Raw genomic sequence first — 22,362 nt, forward strand, 5'->3', positions numbered from 1 at the left:
ATATTAAATATCAAGTCAAACTTCTTTCAAAGTTAATATAATCATTTAAGTAAGTAAATGTTTTAATTTAAAATAGAGAAAAAAAGAAGAAAGTAAAAGTTAAGTTTCTCAGTCAACTAATTTATAAACATTGGAGAACAATAATAAATAATTTTAAAACAAAATTAACATTTATTTTATTTACTTAAAATAGTAATAATTTTTTTTTGAGTAATATTTAATAATATTGATTTGAATTTGAATGTATTAATTGTTAAATACAATAATTAAATTGTATTATATCATAATTAAATACAATTTACTATGACAATAACTATAAGTACACTATGTGACACTTATTTACGTAATAAGTTCAAACTTTTTCCTGAAAATTGGATAGAAATGCTTTGTAAAAGTGGCAATAATGCCTCCATCCCTAGTCTTTGCTCTGCTCCTCTCACAGCCAACCCTCTCTCCACTCCTCTGTGTGGTCTGCCACCTGGAACGGTGTGGCAACACAGCTATCACTGCCCATCTACGCTCTCCAATCCCCCACATCCAAGATAGTTCAGCAAAAGAGGCCGCGGCCACACGCTTCTTTAAACAAACATCCAAATTTCCCCCACTAGAAGAAAACAGAGCATAATGGCACTGCCAGCGGAGGAATGGTTCTGCACCACCAATTCCGATTCGGCCAAAGTATCATTGGAGGAATTGTTAGAGAATGAATCATCCACTGACAGATTCCCAGACAACCCAAGTTCGAAGCGCTCCACAACTGAGGACGCCTCAGGGACCGCTCGCGTACATATCACTGTAACTTCATCTGCCCATTTCTGCACAATATTAACATTCAATCAGTGCACATATATTTCTGATGAAGATAAATTGAATCATTTCTGTCCCTAGAAACTAGTATTTTATTACCTGTATCTTTTGAATGCAACCTTGAATAACTGATCCCCTCTTTGCTTTCAGTTTCAGTGTCCTCATATTCTCCAAGCTCTCTATGCCCGGCGCCTCTAACCTCTCACTATCAGTCCATAAAATCAATGTTTCCAGTCTTGTGCAATGTCCTAAACCTTCTATTTTCCCAATTCGATCACAATCTCCTACTCTAAAATCTCTGAGAGAAGTTAATCGTGTAAAGCTCGGAAGCTCCTCCAGCCCTGGACACCTCCATATAGTCATAAATTCAAGGTTTACTGGCAGTGTTGTGATCTCTCTTAAATCAGCATTATCAGAGAGATATAACCTCTGAAGACGGGGATAATGGTCTTCAGAAAATGATAACCTGCACGCTCTTGTATCGGATAGTGTCAGCCGCATCAGGTTGGTCAATGCAAAATATAAAGACAGTGCTCCAAAATCAAGTTGGCTGATTGGGCACCTCTCAATTTTAATTTTTGTCAAGGAGCTCAATTTTCCGAGAGAGGTCGGCAAAGATTCCAGTTTGTGACAACCCACTATTGAAAGATTTGTTAAGGCAGGCAAGTTTCCAAGAGAGTTCGGTAATCTCGGATTCTGCTTAGTTGATCTATTATAATTGGTACCTCTTCAACCTGTTCAAACCATCTATATAGAGCTCTGTCAAGGACGCCTGATTTGTGATATTTTCAGGCAGCTCTTCTAATTGTCTGCAGCCAGAAAGTCTCAAATACTCCAGCTTTGTAATGTTTTCAAAATCTTCTGACCCAATCATCAGCTTTCCACAACTTTCAAAACTCAGATATTTCAAGAAAATCAAGTTCTTAAAAGAAAAAGGTAATATCCCCAAGTTGTGGCACCGGGACAAATCTAGATACTAAAATCACCGAACCTACTCGGTAGTGATGATAAAATTGCACAATTAGATAATTGGAGGTGCTCTAATAATTGCAAACGACAAAACTCTTCTGGCAGACTATTTAAATTCCGGCTCCCTTTAATTACTATCTTTCTCAACTCCTTCAGACACCTTATGGAGCTTGGGAATCTTCGAAATCCATAGCAATCAGAAATAACCAACTCTCTCAAGTTCACGGGAGCCTGCACCACATTTCCAATGAGAGGGGCATACAGCATTCTACAATTAATTGTAATAAAAAGAACTTGAAATATATATTTAATACAGCTAAAATTAAACACTACTCACATCGTTCTCAGCCTCCCATAGCTCTTCTAAGATATGATTCCAAATTACTGATTCAGATAGTTGTAAAACTCTTAAATTTTTCAAAGAAAATTGGGTTGGAAGATTTCTCTGTTGAAAATCAGACCAGCGAAGCCAGAGCAACTCTCTTGATACCTCATCGATTACTTGATTAAAATAATTTCCTTCAGTCACTAAAAGTTTTAGCCCAACTAAAGAGTGCTTGGGAAATAAATTTTCACCACTTACGTGCTCTTCCTGCCATCGGCAACCACAATTCTTAGCAAACTCACTAATTAATTAACAATTTTTTTCTTATAGTATAATATATTCGAATGGACACAAGTGTTGAATGCCAAAACTATGAAATTCAGGAAACTCTTTAAAATATAGAAAATATGTACAGAAAATTAGAATTAGTGTATGTATGTAGAGAAATAGCGAGCATAATATACATACATATGACAACCACCTATTTGTTTCAGTTGGGGCAAGCTTAATTCCTCGAATGCTACTTGTTTTCTGAAAATAAAAACATGTTCAGAATCTTATTTAAATAAAAATAAATTCATTAGCTACTCAAGCAGATACAATAATAAGTTCTCAAAAAGATAACTAGGGTTTTGGAAATGCTGTAGGTTCCTTACAAAAATAAAGACTAATCATTTAACACATCAAGATAGCAATGACCAGTCATGATGGCCATTGAATACACAACAAAAATTAATATAATTTATACATCTTTACAAATTATCAACAGAAATGATAGTTTTAAGTGTAAATAGATTATTTTGTTAAAACAATTAGATAGCAAAATGGACAAACAACACTAGTCTTTCAAACAACTGTTTAACACATAAAATAAACAAAAGGTGTTTCTTTTGCATTGTTAGCTCTAAACTAAAAGTAAATATTTAATTCACCTCTATTATGCTATAATCAATAAATTTGCTCAGATAGCTAAATTCAGGAGGTTGAATGTTGATTTGAAACTTCCTTTCCTAAATCTCTTAAGTAGTCATGCATTTTTATGCAATAAACTAAAAGAAAATATTAAACTCATCTTTGTTTGTTTGTTAAAATCAATAATTTGTTGGGATAACCAAATTCTGGAAGTTGAATGTTGATTTGCAATTTCCCTTCCTAAATCTCTTAAGTGGCCATGCATCCTTATGCAATTATTATCATCAATCTCAACTAAACACTTATTTAGAAGACTTTCCCAAGTATACAAACCACTCCACCCTGATCCATGCCAGACTTCAATTGCCAAACTTTTCTCTTTTCCAATAAAGAAACATGTTGTATCAAGGAATGCCTCTTTTTCTTCATCATCAAGATCATCATAACTTACTTTGAGTTTCTTTGTGATATTTTTTGGCAAAATTCTTGAGATCAAATGAAACAAAGACTCCCAATATTGTTTGTTGGACTTCCCATAAAGTTGTCCTCTAAATACCTTTAGAGAAAGGGGCAATCCTTGACGGGCATTTACGAACTTTTTAACAAGCTTCTCAAATCCATAGATGGGAGACAGCTGTAAGAATATATGCGAACAAAAAAGTTGTGCCACATACAATGGGTCTAGTGCTTTCATTTTATATACAATATCTATACCCTAGGATGTGAGAACATCCTATTCTCGCATTGTGACAATGATAAGACTACCCCTTACAAGATTGTCTTTCGTAGGTACAACTGCATCCAACTGATCTACATCATCCACATTATCCAGCACAATGAGCACCCTAAAAGATCTCAAATGCCTTGCAAAAATAGCTTTTCCTTGCTCTATATCGTCAACTACTTCATTCACACCAAGACCTTTGAGGAGCTGAATTTGCTTGTTCTGCATTACACCTTTAGCTTCTCTAATATCAAAAATAAAACACCTCTCCACAGAGGAGGATCTTCTACTGTATAGTTCTTTGGCAAGTGTGGTCTTACTGGAACCACCCATGTCCCAAATGCTCACAATTTGTACACACTGATCATTTTGGGTAAGCTGGAGTGTGTTTTCGAAGTCTTCCACATTTTCCTTTAGACAGACAAGATGTTTTGCTACTATTAAGGGCACATTGCATATTTCTCTTAGCGCAATATTCACAATGTTCTTAAACAACCTCATCTCATCACTGGATAAGGAAAAAACATTCAAAAATCAAAATCTACACAGATGTCTATGTCAAAGTTCAATTTCATAGTCATAAAACAAAATGCATATTTCTTAAAGACTGAGAGGCCAAACGTGTGGTACTTACTCATTATTTTTTATGATTTGGCCACTATATAGTGAGGTGATAGTGCCTTTTTCCATTCTTGGAGCTTTTTTGGCCTATATCTGCACTTCTCTTCATGCTCGTTAAAGGTAGCAACGTACTTTCCTTTCCCCTGAGCTACAAATCTAATATCAGAAGGCTCTACATAGTAGAAAATGGGAACAATTTTGATGCCACTTTTAAGCATCAATGAGAGCTCTTCTAAACACCAAACCAATTTTGCATACCCCTCTGAGAAAATTGCTATATGTAGTGTGGCACCGTGGATTGCTACTTCTATAGTTGTAGGCAAGAAATCGCCATATTCCAACTCCCCTGAATCCAAAAAAGTTGGGACTCTCATGCTATCAAGAATATCATAGATTCTGCTGGCTAATGTTGTTTTAACATCTGGTCCACAGTGATTAATAAAAACTTCAAAATAGTGCTTTTGGATGGGCATTGGAGGTGTACATGAATATGGCAAGATTTCATGGAAAGTGCCCATAATACCTTGATTCTTTGGTATAAAGCCTGTTGTAGCTGAAGTAGATGCCATGGAATTTGATTCCATTGAGCGGTAAGGAAACAAGCTTCCAGAAGATGATGGAGAAGAAGATGAAGAAGAAGATGACGCCACTTCTAGACAAGTGTTTTCAAGATCTGTCTCTATTGGAGTAGAGGCAACAAATGTTGATGCCATGGTATTACATTCAATTGAACAGAGAAGACCACCGAAATCAGGGTAGAAAGATAGGGTTTTGAGCAAGGGCAAAAATAGAGTTGTGGGTAAGAGAAGGGAAAGCAAGGAATTAAATAAAGAAGAGATCGAATTAGTAAAGTGAGTTGTCAACCAAAAAAATGTGAAATCCTCTCAATTGTGGAATCTGAGTTGATAAAATATAGAATTGCATGTAACTAGAAGAGCACCTTACTGGAATGAACCTTTTGGAGAAAGGGAGTCATCTTTTGGAGAAAGGGAGTCACTGATGTTAATTAAAGATATAAACTAAGAATACACAAAATAGAACAAAAGACAAGATATAGCGTAGTTCACTACAACTGTGGCTATGTCCACACCAAGAGCAGAGCAAATATATTATTTAGTCATTATAACTTACATACATAGGGCTTTGCCCTTATATTTATACATTAGTTCTTCAAGAGAAGATGAAGAGACAAATAAGAAGAATGTGAAATCAATAGACATGACAATTGGACTTCACATCCAAAAATCTCCGACTTAAAGTTCAACTCATGCTACAACCTCATATCTAAAAATCCTCCCACTTAAACTCTACTTTCCCTTACCAAATCCCATGGTAAGCAATTGCCAAAAGACAATCTTTGTAGCCAGAATAGCAACCACAACTAATCTCTAATCACATCCAACTATCGATACAACATGAGTAGATTTATAACCACATAACCAGCCCATATAATAACTCACCAAATATACCATCTTCCAACAAAACACACCAAAAGGTTATTGATGTGAAAAAAACTAGAAGACCATTATAAGGATATTTAAATCGCATGAGCAATGTCAACTATAAGCTGACTCAATCTACCAATCAGCACATAAAAGGCATTGCATTAACTTGAGATGATCTGCGAACTGCAATCAACCAGCTGCAAAATGACATCTTCCAAGTCCTCATGAAAAGACCACGTATTGTTATTAAAAAGCAATCAAGTACAACAACAATAGATGATGTCAAAAAACTCTTGGAAGGAACACTAACACAAATCATAACTCATCCTTCTACTAACACCATCAAGTGTTCAACTATGTCAAGTATGATCTCCTTTACCTCCCCATATGAGAGCATTTACAACACCCAAACACCATGAATGAAAGCTCCTATAAACAAGAAGATCAAACACCAAACATTCCAAAATTAGGAACAATATCAACCATCTCCTAAATGCATGAGGAGATAAATCTGCTGAATAGACCAAGCATGGGGAGTGAGAATGTTCTTCTAGAATACACCAAGTCTCAATGATCTTCTCCAAGAACAATCTCCACTAGGTCTATAATGAACTCGCACCCATCCATAGGTGTAGGTTGTTTGGACTTCATGCTAAAACCTCCAAAGAGAAATTGTTTCCACAAATGTTCTGTAAACCAAGAGAACTATAGCCTCACCCAAGCCTCTTAGTTTTCAAGAGCACCTCCATGGTCAATCTGTCAAAGTACTCGATACCAAGAGCACTAATCAAGATCAATTATCAAAACTCTCATTGTATGTCTACATAACTTGGGAAAACCTTATGATAACTTGATCTCCACAAACCACCACTAATGCTCTAAGGAGCAAAACCTATCAAGAGAACCTCTGTCATGCTAATGCTCTAACTAGCTAACCATGGCACAATAACAATCATCTCCAATCATATGGAGGGAACTATCTCATGATAGTAAATTATTATTTTTTGCTAAAACTCCCACTACACTATGATAGTGAATTTTCCATGGTATCAAAAGGAAAAGAAAAATAAAAGATACCAAATATAACACTGAAGCTGCAATTTCTCCATAACACCCTAACTCATCGATCATAGCAATGACACTTATTAGGATTGACTTGCAAGTAGTTTTAAAACTAATGTGTGAGACACTTTGATGGCAGTCAAATGGAACTCAATGTATACACTAAATAATTATGCTAGAAACACCAATTTACATGAAATGAAAGCATTTAAAAAATTAAAAAGCATAACATATAAGCTAGACAAAGACAAGCCCTCAATTGAGAATATGAACCATTAAGAGGTTCTCTCAATAAGGCCTTTCTTGTTTAGGAATGAGTCTATTTGATAGATTTAGGATGTATGCTCAAATTTTCTCTATGCTTCAATGGAGATGGATTTGGGATTTTTTGTGTGGGTATATGTAAAAGTATGGATTTGGCTTCTCAAACTGACATGGTAACTTTAGCTTAAGGATTGTGATAAAATGGCTTGGGAGGGGATCCAATTTATAGGCTAAGGTCTTGAGGAATGGAGGGCTAGGATGTAAAGATGAGGAAAAGCTCATGGAGGGCTCAGATTGAATGAGAGGAGAGCACGTGGATTGTGCTTCTTTATAGCCAATCAGGGAGTGACACATGTCACAAGGTCATTAGTTAGAGCAAGAGGGGTTGAGGGGTCAACAAAGGAGGCTCAAAGCTCATAAAGACCCTCATGATGGCTTGTAAGAGCAATGAATGGGCTTGTAAGAGTCTTTCATGGCTTTGTAAGAGCTTTTATGGCTCGGTGGTTGGGATATTTTGAAGGGAGACTTTGGTTTGGATTAGGAAAGTCTTAAGCTCATTTAGGATTGTGCAAATGATTAGGGGATGGGTTAGGTTTGGGTTAGGATTAGATTAGGGATGTTAGAGATGTGCAAGTGGATGGTATTGATGAGTGTGGGTGAGTTAGTGGCTAAGTTTAGTTAGTATGGGTGGATGGGGTGGATTAGACTAAATGGAGGATTAAGGATAGTTTTAGGGGCTATTAGATTTGAGGGTTTTATTTATTAAAGTGATTTTAATAAATTTGGGATTTGGAATTAGATAAGAGAATAGGATTTAATTGATAAATGATGGGTTATTTGATCTATCAATTAGAACTATAAATGATTAATTAAATTAATCAGCTAGGGGATGGCAAAAGGATTAATCAAATAGGAATTTAATTAATGATGCCTTTAGAGATAGCTAAATAGGATTACCGAAGCGATGTAATCAGATTTAGGTGTCTGCATTTTGCCCCTCTTTGAGATAGTGTTGAGACAACACTATTTCAAAGAAGTTCGAATGGAGACAATACGAGGAAGATGTTTCAACAATAAGGTTGCCCCAGTCTTGGATAAGAAGAGGAGAGACTAGAATTAGAGATGCCCCCTCAAGAAGGCGGTGGAGAGAGAAAAGATGAGGCTTGATGGCTTCTTTCAAAGCATAAGAATTTGAGACGAGCAAAGACACAGATTGGCAAAGAGAAGGGGCTGAATTAGCTCAAACTCTCACTATGGGAGAATGATAAAGGGAGGTCAGATGCACAAGAGGAAGTAAGCTTAAGACTTTAAGGAAGGTGGAGGATGAAGGAGCGGAGCGCTATAAAAAAGAATCCAGGATAAGGAGATGGATGATGGGAAGATAAAGTGGTTTGGATGGGGGAGAATGGAGATGAAGGGAATCCATTGAAATGGTTTGAGTGGGGGGATATGTTAAAGAGAAGGACCACCACGTAGTGGAGCACTAGATTTAATATAGGAATGTTGGTTAATGGCCAAGGTTACCAAGAATAGCAAGGCATGTTTACCAACTTTCCAAAGAACTGACGAACAAATAAAAAAAACAAACATGCAAGGATTGTCCCAAGATCGCACATGAATCCTAGAGGAAGCAGCGTGGAACCGACATGTGGTAACCCACAAGTAGGAAAAGATACAAAAAAGAAAGCAAAAAGCCAAAATAGAACCATTTTCCAATAAGATGTGTAGGATGAGGTATTAATGGACCAAGATCAGATAGGAGGAAAGCTATATCCTACAAGGATCTATCAGAGAGTACCTAAGCTGAGGGATCGAGAGGGGTGATGCAGCAGGCAAGCTAAACTAAGAAGGATAACACTTTGGTGACAAGAGATCGAGCGAAAGGATGTAGCGGAACAATTAACCAAGGGATGTTACAAGTGGACAAAGGTGTTGTACGATTTGTGGGGGTGAGAGGGGAATGTTTTGGAAGGTTGGGATGACCAAGAGGGGTAGGCAGGGCACCAAGGGGGGCTATAAGGGGTGAAGAGGGGGCTAGAATGGGTCAATTACAGTTAGATTGAGGAGGAGATAGTGCTAATTAGGAGCTCTGCAGTAGAGATTACGATGGCGGATATTGGACAACCAAAGCACCAAGTGGACATAGTATGATAAGTACAAGTACGAGGGATGCCCGATTGAGCGATAGGGTCTAAAACCACTTCAAAATGCGAGCAAAATTAGTGGGATCGCGATCTCGCAAAAAATAACGTTGGGTGGGATGATGCAGGGGTTTAAACACAAATTGGCGGGAAAGCGATCCCAGGGTGGAAATTCATGTGGGAATGGGATAGAGTCAGCAGGATCGTGTCTCCAAGAAGAGGAACACGATTCATGCAGTGGGGATGCATCCCCATGGGTTAAGGTTGTTGCATAGCGGGAAAGTGGGAGAAAGGGGCACAACACAGGAACGCGATCCCGCGGGATCAAGGATCAGTGGGATCAACAGTTGGGGAGACCACGAGAGTGCGCAAGAAGGTTCGAGGTTAAAGGCAAGGGTTAGAGCAGAGTCAAAATCGCGATCCCACCAGAAGATAGTTTTGCGAGAACATGAGAATTTTTTTACTGCAAGAATGTGGTTTTGGAAAAAGAAAGGGAGAAAAAGCTAGGGTTGAGGCAGGGGAGGGGGGGGAGGAGAAACAAGGAGATAGAAAATTGACATTTGGATTCTTATGGGTGGTGTGCAGTGGTCCTTGGAGGCATTAGTGTCATAGGAGCGGCGAGCAGTAGTGTTGCATACAGGAGAGACACTGATGTCGGTCAACTGGGCGTGGATCAAGGCGATCGGGCTAGGCCACCTAGCGAGGTTGCCCCATACCTGCACCTATATGATGATGGTTACAACATTGTGTGAGAGATGGCACAGTGAGACAACGATGTTCCACCTACTGACGGGGGAGATGACGATGACACTAGAGGATGTGTACAGTATATTCAGATTACCAGTGCGAGGGATGCTAGTCATGGCAACCAGAGAGATAATAGTAGAGGCAGTTGTGTAGAGAATGGTGGGGCCCAGAGTGGAGTATAGGATCCAGAGGGGATAGTTCGCATTGGACGAGCATCAGGATCACGTGACAGCGGAGAGGCTGATCTACTTCTATGTTCTAGGGCTAGTTTTAGGGTACATTACCCCAAATAGAGGTGGAACAGGGGTGACACTGGCATTGATTCCAGTGGTGATGCAGACTGTAGATGCAGGACGCCTAGCAGCATGGGGTTCTTTGATGTTGGCCAAGCTATACCAGGACTTTCATCAAATAGTGTACTAGGGCAATGACCGATAGGGGAGGAGCATTGGGTTTTTGACACTATTATAGGTATGGGCGTGGGAGCATATTGCAATGTTCAAGCCATTGGGATGCAGAGATAGGCAGCTAGAGGAGCTAGTGGCATACAATTGGGCAGAGCCATTGACATACCACCACATGAATTCAATGGATTACTAGAGAGTAGTGGCGGTGCTATGGAGGCCATACATGGGCCTGGGATCATGGGAAAAGGAGCAAGAGCAGCTCCCCTACACCATTTCTCCATGTTTTGTGTTCGAGAGATGAGAGTATGTGGCAGAGCAGTACAGGCCGAACAGGGCACTGCAGCAGTTTGGGTGGCAATAGGTGGCAGTGGGAGATCCACACTGGTATTAGCGGGTCACACGCGAGCCTATGTCGATGTATGGGCCATCACTGTGGAGGGATGGTTTTCTAAGGGCATGGCAAGAGCTGGAGCCACATCAGTGGGATTGGTTTAGTATGGTAGTGGATGCGGGCTCCACACAAGAGTACTAAGATACTTTTGTGAGGTCAACACTGTTGGAGTTGAGGAAAGCCAACTCCGAAGACGCCAAGATCACCTGCATGCGAACCTGTCAAAGAGAAGCCATAGAATGGGAGGAGCATGGAGCACGGGAAAAACCCTAAACAGACATGAGAGCCATCATGAAGCAAACACAATAAGAAATGTATTTACAATAAGAAATGGCTTTTTTACAATATTACAATGAGAGAGAGCCCGAATATAAAGAGCTCCAGGAAGCTTGTAGAACAAGCTGGAAGGAGGTAGAGGACAAAAATGACAACTCAGCACATATCCACAAAAAATGGAATATGCTAAAAAAGGAGAAAACTCCCGAGTTGTCAACAACTAACCACTACATGCATTAAATATAAAATATTAAATAAATGCATGACCTAAGTAAGCTTAAGCAATAGAATAAATAATTAAATATTAATTATTTACTCTAACACCCCCCCTTAAGTGCAACTTAGGGAAATGCCTTAAGCTCACAAAACTAAGATGAATGCATAATGGGTCCCAGCAACGAGGCCATTTTAGGTACCCAAGTACAATGCAAGAAAAAATGCAACCTCTGTAAGCGGGAAAGAGAGAAAACCACATGGGAAAAACCCTCCCCTAAAAAGAGGTAAGAACCCAGTGAAGAGCTGAAGAAGTCTCCAACTAGGGAAATTGTCCCCTGAAACAGGAACAAAGAGTGATCATGAAGAAGCAGCATCACTGAAGCATGAAGAAGTCGCAAATCTGTCAAACTGCTGATCTGAAGAAACCTCCATGGAAGAAGAAGGCATGAGCCGAGCATGTCTATATGGTAGATGATCCATCTCACCGAAATGCATAGGTAGCCAGCCACTGCAATCGCCTTGTATGTAGGATCAACCACTGAATACATAGTTCATACTATCGAACCATCGAACCACGGATGCATTAGAACACAGCATAATCCCCCCTTAATGCAGACGGGGTGTGATGACAGGCAACTGAGAAGGTGAGCCAAAATCTTCTGCAAACGAACCAAGAACAAGGAGAGAGGAAAAGAAGTACAGACACCGATAAAGACACGGTCTAACTGACTCTGCATGGGCTAATGTCGTGGAAGGGACACTCACTTGACAAAGGGAGAATGCCTAAAACAACAAACAAATAATCCCCCCCATGGTGCTTTATGAAATAGTGCAAGTACACCTGACTCAAAACAACGTTCATGACTCCCAGAATGTAAAAGTGACAATTTATCTCAGTGCGAAAATGAAAAATGCTTCAAAAAGATAGCTACAATGATCAAAACTGAAAAAGAGCTGAACCAAGAGAAAGTACAGCCAAAAAGAAAGCAAACCATGCCAGGAAAACGATCCTCGGGCCTAAAACACTCAAAATATCCACCATAGAGCAAAAACGCCAAAACTATGATAGAAAGAGAAGAGGCCAAAAGTGAGGAAAAAAGATGACAGTTCTGAAAAGGACACAGAACCAGCTTTCCAAAAATATAAAGTTTTCCAAAAATAGACATGGGACGCAAAAGATATGCATGCCGGAGTCAAAAAGAGGACTTCGGACTTTAACTGAAAAAACAGGAAATAAAAATGCATCAAAACCTAAAAATACCTACACCAAAATCTCCGTCTCGGAACCAGCTTTCCGGCGCTTCTTTCGGATCGGAAAAATACCTCCGTATGCAAGAGTAATGGCCAAAAAACCACAAGTAGGTCCAAAAGTGAATCAGGAGAGGTGCATGCAAGGGCTGATGCAGTGCTGATGTCAGCAAGTCATGCGATTAAATTTGACGGCTTGGAGGCCGTCGCAGCAAAAAAAGAGTGCCACGTGGCATAGCCACGTGGCAGCTGACGTGGCAGATACGAATCATGACGTGGCAGGGGCCACGTGGCAATGTGCCACGTAGCACGCCTGCCACGTGTCACACGCGGATTTGATACCTGCCGCTGACGGTGCAGTGCTGTCCGGCTGAGCGGCGCTGATGGGCGGAGGCGGCCGCAGGGCGGCGGAACCGGCGGAGGTGGCCGCAGGGGCGGCGGAGGTAGAGGAGCCGCCGGCGGAGGGCAGCGGACGGGCGGCGCTGCCAGCTGCGGCCACTACGGGCGGCGCGCCGGTGGCGCGGTGGCGGCCCCGCGGTGGCGCGGCGGCGGCGCTGCCGAATATATAATTTTTTTTTAAAAAAAAATCGTCGCAGCGTCCGTACGACCGTACGGCGGACTCCTGGAGGCCTCAAAAATTCGCCAAAATTGCCCTGTGTCCGAAATCGAAAAGTTTTATATGAATCTTGACTGCAAACGGTCTTCCGGATCCAATGGTGATGTCCGTTTGGTCCCAAAGTGCTCCAAAAATTTGCTGATCCCCTGATTTGAAGAAAAAATGCACAAACCAACTAGGGTTTGTGACTTCAAATCACGGCTTCAAAGTTTCTTCAACGAAGCAGCAGCAGGAAGGCTCTGATACCATGTTGGAGTTGAGGAAAGCCAACTCCGAAGACGCCAAGATCACCTGCATGCGAACCTGTCAAAGAGAAGCCATAGAATGGGAGGAGCATGGAGCACGGGAAAAACCCTAAATGGACATGAGAGCCATCATGAAGCAAACACAATAAGAAATGTATTTACAATAAGAAATGGCTTTTTTACAATATTACAATGAGAGAGAGCCCGAATATAAAGAGCTCCAGGAAGCTTGTAGAACAAGCTGGAAGGAGGTAGAGGACAAAAATGACAACTCAGCACATATCCACAAAAAATGGAATATGCTAAAAAGGGAGAAAACTCCCGAGTTGTCAACAACTAACCACTACATGCATTAAATATAAAATATTAAATAAATGCATGACCTAAGTAAGCTTAAGCAATAGAATAAATAATTAAATATTAATTATTTACTCTAACAAACACTAGTGGGGAGAGCATAGGGCAAGAGGGTAGTGGTGGTGGTAGGGGAGCTAGCCCAAGCAGCCCGACAGGGGCGATATGCGATGAGGGGGTTGCGATAGCGTGCAACAAAAGTTGCATTGGAGGAGGAGCCCACCCATCAGAGAAGGAGGGTGTTGGGGGAGGAGAGGATAGTTGAGCCAGAGAGGAGAGCATAGGAGAGGGGAGCTCATCCAGAGAGAGGAGGAGAGGAGGCACATGGGAGACAGAGGGTAGTAGGGGGAGAGGCAAGAGGATCATCTGCTAGGGGAGGAGATGACAAATTGGTAGGCCGATATGCCTCACTAGAGCAAGCACATGCAGTGATGAGCCAGCTGCTTCAGGATACACACCAGGAGAGAGATCATCTCTAGGTAGAGTGGGATCAGTTTAGATAGGAGCGAGATACAACCTAGGGGTAGGCAGATAGGGTAGGGGTGGAGGTGGGGAGGTTACAGATGGAGGTGGGCTGGGTGGAGGGGAGGTTGGATGCCATGACTGTGGAGTGGTAGGGGGTGCAGGTGAGACTAGATGCCCTCTAGTAGGAGCGAGATAGGCTGGTGGTGGAGGTGGCGACCTTAGAGGCACAAGTGGCAGTGGGAGGGGGATTGGATGAGCTGTGAAGGCTGCGAGCAAAGAAGGAGGAGTTGAGGGAGAGGGCTAGATTCTATCAGGGGAGGTACCATGTCGCAGTGCCAGCATCACAGATTGAGCATTATAGGTGACTGACGCAGTTAGACACAACAGGTACCCACACAAGGATGCAAGGAGGAGGGGAGAGTGGATGAAGTACTGAGGGAGAGAGTGCAGGTGGGTCCCGACGCACAGGGCATAGTCAGAGGGTAGGGCCAAGCCAGCAGTGTGAGATGGGAGAGGAGTCAAAGAGCTCTAGGACAGGGGGAGGACTAATGGGGCCACCACCTCCACCACCACGAGCACCAGGTGCCGGGAGAGGGGCATAGGAGGAGACTGATGATGTAGGGATGATGGGTTGACCATCGATGAGCAGGTGTCTTTTTGGGATACTGAGTACTCCATATATATATAGGTTGTTTTGAGACACGTGGAGATTTTGTGCAGGCTCAGACCCATTTGTATTATATGGACATTGTATACTGATGGACTTTTATTCTTTCATTCTTTCATTGATATAGAGATCTGATGATGCTGGTGATGTATGTGTGATGGACTGGTGATGTGATGTATAGTGGTTTGATATGTGTTGGATAGATAGTGATGTTTTGTTGATATTTCTGATGATTGGTGATGTAGGATGCAATGTGTACTCTATCTTTATGATTGTTCTGACAGTTTTTGATGCAGGATGTGATTTTGATGACATCGTATACATGATACAATATGATTTTGATGTGATTCAGCTATGATAGTGCAAATATGATGTGATGTGATTTTGATCTATGATATCATAGATGTGATGTGATTTGATGTGAGCTTTGATGACATTTTTTTCTTATGATAGTTTAGATGTGGTGATTTTTTCGTATGATAGATGTCATGTAGTATGATAGGTTTTTGATATGATCTTGATGATGTGATGTTGCTTATGATGGATGTGATGTGATCTCGAAGAATTGATTACTTTGGAGAGTATTCGTATGATGATAAGTACAAACTGTAAAATAAGTGACAAAAGTAAAATGAATCACCAACTAAAGGATAACAACAGATTTATGATATGGAAAAATGAATATGATGTCATGATACTTAGGATATGTTAACACAAAATAAAGATGGATAAAAGATTAAAATAAATGAATTGACGAAATAAAAGATGAAAATACAATTTTAATGATGAACCTTAATTCTAAAATGAAACCTAATCTAATAATGAATGACGATAATGCTAAAATGAATCATAATCTAATGATGAATGACTTATGCTAAAATGAATCAAAATCTACTAATGAATGATAATGCTAAAATGAATCATAATCTAATGATGAATGATAATGCTAAAATGAATCATAATCTAATGATGAATGACTTATGCTAAAATAAACTAAAAGAGAGAACAATAAACTTATGATATGCCAAAAATAACACAAACTAAAAGACGCACCTGAGATTTATGATAAGCAGGCGAGAAATAACATAAAAGATTGATTGCAATGATATTTCGCGATATGAAAAAGGATACAAGCTATGATAATACAATATATGAGATTCTAGGAGATGCAAAACAAACAATGGTGGTGAAATAAGATAACCAATGTTCGACTTATGATAGCGTTCTATGATATGAAAAGTGATCATAAGAGATATTGAATCTAAGGAGAATTATGTTGATAAAAGAGTAACCAACAAACTCACAGTCAGGAGGATAACGAAGATTTTAGAGCTAGGATAGTAACTTATGATAGGGATCACATCATGATGAGAATAAATAAAAAATGATGTTCAAGGTTTTGAATCAAATGATTCTGAGGATGTAAAAAGTGATAGTTCAAGAGAGAGGGGTGATGACAAGGAGGAAGATACCCAAGGGTTTCTAAAAAAATAAAAGTGAGGTGTAGGGGGAGCTTGAGCATGGGGTACTTCGTGAGGAAGCACCACTATGTAGTGTAAACACTTTAGTTGATATAGAATTGTTAGGGATCTGCCAAGGTTACTAAGAACGTCAAGGCCTTTTCCCCAAAATTCCATAAGACTGACTCAAATAGGCACACAAGGATTGTCCCAGCATCACACATGAGTCTCAGGGAGATCGGTGTTGGAATGATGCTACATGGCCCACAAGCAAACGAGATTACCCAAGTGCATCATGTTTTATCGAAAGATAAAAACATGTTGGAAATATGCAAGGATAATATCAAACTGACTCACAAGCAGCAAAAGATTGTGATTGAAATAGACCTCCTTAGTTGTCCCAATCAAAACACATCATGATATGAAATGATCATGGCGATCTTGAGGAGGAAACAAGAAAAGATACGTGGAAACAATCATCCAAAAAAGAAACAACAAAAGATTCTGCAAAGTGAAAAGGGAACCTTTTGTCAAAGGGATCAATTGACGGGCTACTAATGGGTTGCAACAAGACCTGGATAGTATGTACAAGTATGACTAGTTAAAGACATGGGAACTCATGACTAAATAGCAAAACATAGTAGTAAGTATATGCATGACAGGGGAAAGCTCAGGATGAGGAGATAGTGTTGTTATAATACATGGGTCTATTTTGGTGGGATTATGTAAAGTGTGATTTGTGTACAAGGGTTCGGATATTGTTGTATTCACATAGGTATGGCACATAGGAGACAAGGGTTAGTGTAGAGGTATGAGACACACATTATATGGGCTGTATATGCTACATATGGTAAAGTACACAGATAAAAAGCACTTGAAAGGGTAGATCTAGTAAAGTACAATGGTAGGATACATTGAGTACGATACATTGGATGCTATAATACAAGAATGAGGTGGGATGTTGCATAGTACAAAGTGCTACAGGATGATGTTGTGAAGCATGGAAAATAACAATAAAAACACCTTGGAAAAGTAGGGGGGTGAGTGATAAAATATGGAGGGGAGAGAAAGGGGGGTGTGTCGGTGATAGATAATGGAAGAGCTGTAGTACACCTAGCGCCTATTTGCTAGGTTTTCACCAGGGACCTATCCAAGGCACTTGAATTGCCAAGTTTCCACCATTGGATGCTTTATTTTTATTTTGTGCCCTTTTTTCTTTCGTCTTTGATTTGCAAATTCTGTCCTTAAGGCGTAGAATTTCTTGAGGTGAATAATGTTGGTAGGATCATTTAGGACTTCACCCTCAAGGGTAGATAGCTAATAGGCTCTTGAGCCAAAAGACATCGTGACCACATAAGGACCAAGCCAGGTGGGCTCAAACTTGCCTTTCTTTTCTCTATCATCTTGAACCTTCATATTCTCTTTAAGGACCATGTCACCTTCCTGAAAATTGCGTGGATGGACTTTCCTATTCAAATTGTGCTTGAGGAAACTTTGATAGACCATGAGATGGTCATAGGCCTGTTGTCTTCTTTCATCAAGTAGATCAAGTTGAGTAATTTGAGCCACTCTATATTCCTCATCAGATATCTGTCCTCGGAGAGAAATGCGAAGTGATGGGAGTTCAAACTCAATAGGCAGGACTACTTTAGCACCATAGACCAAGGAGTATGGAGTTGTGCCAGTGGTTGTACGGAAGGAAGTGCGATATGCCCATAGGGTGGGATTAATTTGCGAATGTCAATCATGGTCAGAGTCATTGACAACTTTCTTGAGGATTTTGAGGAGGGTCTTATTAGTTGCCTTAGCCTAACCATTACCTTGTGGGAAATATGGGCTCGAGAAGTGGTGGTGAATGTGGATGGAAGTGCACAATTCTTCTATATTTAAATTTTCAAAATTACCTCCATGGTCTGTGAGAATGGTAGCTGGGATGCCAAAGCGACATATGATATGATACAATATAAACTTGGACACCTAAACTCCTGTGGCCATAAAAAGGGGAACTTCTTCGACCAACTTAGTGAAATAATCAATGGCGGTGATTATCCACTTGTGCCCTTCTAAAGAAAGTGGCATGATAAGGCCAACAAGATGAAATCTCTAGTAGGTAAAAGGCCATGGTGGTGCAATAGGTTGCAAGTCCTGTGTTGGAACCCGGATTAAATTAGCATGTTATTGACAAGGTAAACATCATTTCACAAATTCGCATGCATCTTGTTCTAGAGTAGGCCAATAATATCGAGCCCAAAGGATCTGCTTTGCTAGCACCATCCTGCTCATGTGAGCACCACAAAGTCTAGCATGTACCTCTTTGAGAGCCATCGCAGCCTCATTTTGATCTAAACATTGAGAAAGAGTATCATGATAGCCATGACAATATAGGGTTTGGGTGATGATAGTGTAACGGGAAGCTTTGGAAATAAGGTTTTGGCGTTGGGTTCATGTGAGGTGAGGAGATATGGTACCATTTAGTAGGTAAGCATGAATTTTGTGGTACCGTGGAGATTGGTGACCAACCAAGATACAAACCTGTGTTGATTCATCATTCTCATATGCGAGTTTGTGTAGCTGCTCAACCAAGAATTCATATTGCATAGCTTTGTGTGGTATTTCCAAGGGAGAACCAATAGTAGCCATAGTATCAGCTGCCTTATTCTGGAGTCTAGGTATCTGTATAAACTAGATATAAGTGAAATGCTCCTTCAGTTGATCAACCAAATCTTTGTAAGGTAGTAACTTGTCATCCTTGGTTTGATATTCATTCAAAGCTTGTTTGATGATAAGATGAGAATCACCATAGACCTAAAGCTCTGTGATATTCCATTGAATGGAAATTTTTAATCTTGCAACAAGGGCCTCATACTCTGCAATGTTATTGGTACATCAGAATTGTAGCTTGAAAGACTTAGGGATATAATCACCCTAAGGTGTAACCAAGAGTATGCCTGCACCAGAACCATGAGATGTATAGGAGCCATCAAAATATAGCTTCTAGAGTGATTGATTTTCTATCAAATAGAGGTATTCATCAAAAAATTCCATGAGGAGTGGGTGATTTGAAACTAAGGGGGTATCAGCCAAGTGATCTGTAATAGCCTAGCCTTTGACGACCTTTCTATGAACATATTGAATGTCAAACTCACAAAGAAGCATAACCCACTTTTCCAGGCGTCCGATGAGTATTGTATGAGAGAGCATATATTTCAATGGATCAATCTTTGATATTAGTTGTACAATATGGTTCAACTTGTAGTGATGTAGCTTTTGGGTGGAAAATACTACTGCTAAGCATGCCTTTTCCATTGGCGTGTAGTTGAGCTCATAGCCCACTAATGTTCGGCTGATGTAATAAATGGCTCATTCCTTTCCTGCATTGTGAAGTTGTGCTAGCAGAGCTCCTAATGCTGTGGGAGTGGCTATTATGTACAATATGAGTGGGCACCCTGCAACTGGAGGAACCAAAATAGGTGGATTAGCTAAGTCTTTCTTGATGAGCTCAAAATTGCACTGGTAAGTTGAGTCCCATTTGAAATTATGATCTTGCTTAAGTAGGTGAGTGAAAGGTTGACACTTATTAGCAAGTTGAGCAATGAACCGCCAGACTGATTGGAGTTTTCCTTGCAAAGAACGAAGGTGCTTGAGTGTCTTAGGAGGATCCATATCCATGATGAATTTGACCTTCTTAGGGTCAATCTCAATACCGTGTTGTGACACAATGAAGCCTAGGAGCTTTCCCGAGGTAACACCAAAGACACACTTCTTTGGATTTAGCATGAGACGATATTTTGCTAGTTGATTGAACACTTCCTTAAGGTGAGATAAGTGATCCAAAGAATTGAGAGATTTGACTATAATATCATCCATGTAATCCTCAAGTATCTTATGGATTAGGTCATGGAACATGACCATCATTGCGCACTAATAGGTTGCCCCAGTGTTCTTTAACCCAAATGGCATTATATTGTAGCAGAATGTGCCCCAAGGTGTAGTAAATGTTGTCTTATGTTGATCTTCTTTTGCTATACGAATCTAATTATATCCAGAGAAACCATCCATTAGTAACAAGAGTTCATGACCTATGGTGAGATCTACAATCATGTCGATATTCGGTAGGGGAAAGTCATCCTTTGGACAAGCTTTATTAAGATCCCTAAAATTGGTGCAAATTCTGATATTAGTAGAGGTCTTGGTAATAGGTACCATATTAGAAATCCATTCAGAATAATCTATTGGTTGAATGATTTTGGTTTCTATCAACTTCTCTAGCTCTACTTTGACTAATAAAGCCACCTTGGGGTGCATTTTTTGAAGTGTTTGCTTGACGGGCTTGGCCACTGGATCCACTGCCAAATGGTATACAACTAGTTTGGGGTCCAACCCTAGCATGTCCTAATATGACCATGCAAAGTGGCCTATATTTTCATGGAGTACTTCAAGAAGAAGATCTACTTGTTCAAGTGGTAGAGAGGCTACGATGTATGTGATATGTGGTATTTATGTCAGACTGATATTTAGAGGCCGAGTTTCTTCTGTCAAAACTGAAGATATAGGAAGTCGATGCTCCTGTGGGGGGAGGATGAAATCTCCATCCTCAGGTGCCTTTGAAAGGTTTTCACTGTGGGATACGTCCTTTATTTTTGTTTCATTTTTTGAGTCACCCGATGATGCTCTAGAGGAGTTTTCACCATGGGATGTTTTTCTTTTATTTTTTTCTTTTTTGTTTCTTTTAGAATTTCATTTTTGCGACTATAGATTTCCTCCTCCCCGAAGTAACCTATAGGATCTAGCTTGTAGACATATGTTGATGATGGAAGAGATAGTTTATGTGGCTCTTTTGCCCCCATGAATTTGAGGAGCCCGTGCTTGGAAGAGAACTCATCAACATGAACAACACTTGGTTGGTCCCAATCTATGAGTTTAAGGTGTGCAAGGGGGAGGTGTATGAGATTCAGGGATAACTGGCAGAGCACCGAGGCTCTGAGGATTATTTTGTCAAGGAAAATATCATCATAAGCTTTATTTTCAACTTCCTCAGGGATGTCTTCAACCTCAACGAGAGTGTTTTGGATGTTCATATAGGCTTGGCCTTCCATTGTAGTGCCCCCAGTTGTGGGGAGTCCATAGCCCAAGCCTTTAGTTTTTTGCCCTTGGTGTTCTTCTATAGGCTGTCTCATACCTGGTTCCTAGCAGCCTAAACTACCTCCTTGATAATCCCATTGCTCCGTGGCCAAGAAATGTGACCAGGGATATTTCTGTTTAAAGTGGTCAAGAAGTGCTTCACTTTTAGGAGGTGGCTCTATGTATAGCCATGTTTTGATGTCTGGTGTGTTTTCTGCTCCATCAAGGATACTTTTGGTGACAAAAGTGGTAGGGCCTAACTGGTGAAGTCAAGCGATGGTTTCTAGTATAGGCCCCTAATGTATTGGGCATCCTTGAGTATGTGGGTCAAGTGGTAGGGCACCAACGGCAAAAGCATCCATGAGACTATACTCGCCACAACCTTGGTAGTTGATCTTAACTATGGAGAGAGTGGAGGCTAAAATCATGTCCAGATCATGGCAGGTGCCAGAGCAGCTAGCCACGGTAGTGCCAATTTCGATCCCAGGATAGTGATTGGTGTATGAAGTTTCAATCGCATTGCAATAAGCAAAGGGTTTAGGATCTGCGTGGATGGTTATCTCAGTGCCATTATGTAGAAATTTGATGCATTGATGATATGTGAATGGGACGGCCTTCATGGCATGAATCCATGGACGACCAAGGAGGATGTTATATGGAAGATTAAGATCAACTACATGAAAAAGTGTTTCTTGAGTGGCTGAGCCGACTCTGATAGGGAGCAAGATGGTTCCTTCAGTAGTACGCTCCAAATTATCATATGCCTTGATGGTGATCACCTCATTGATGATATCTACTTCAGTATATCCTACCTACTAGATGAACTTTAGAGTACATAGGTTTAGAGCCGATCCATTATCTATCATGACACATTTAACT

At 40.3% G+C, this 22,362-nt stretch overlaps 1 pseudogene; it reads right to left on the bottom strand.

Annotated features, from left to right (window-relative positions):
• Positions 1-339: 339 nt before the first annotated feature.
• On the bottom strand, positions 340-5,071 carry LOC149579624 (disease resistance protein Roq1-like; annotated as a pseudogene).
• Positions 5,072-22,362: the final 17,291 nt, after the last annotated feature.

The sequence above is a fragment of the Cupressus sempervirens genome, chromosome 1, assembly GCF_028749045.1.
Source record: "Cupressus sempervirens isolate cs-2001-9-10 chromosome 1, ASM2874904v1, whole genome shotgun sequence".
Lineage (NCBI taxonomy): Eukaryota > Viridiplantae > Streptophyta > Pinopsida > Cupressales > Cupressaceae > Cupressus > Cupressus sempervirens.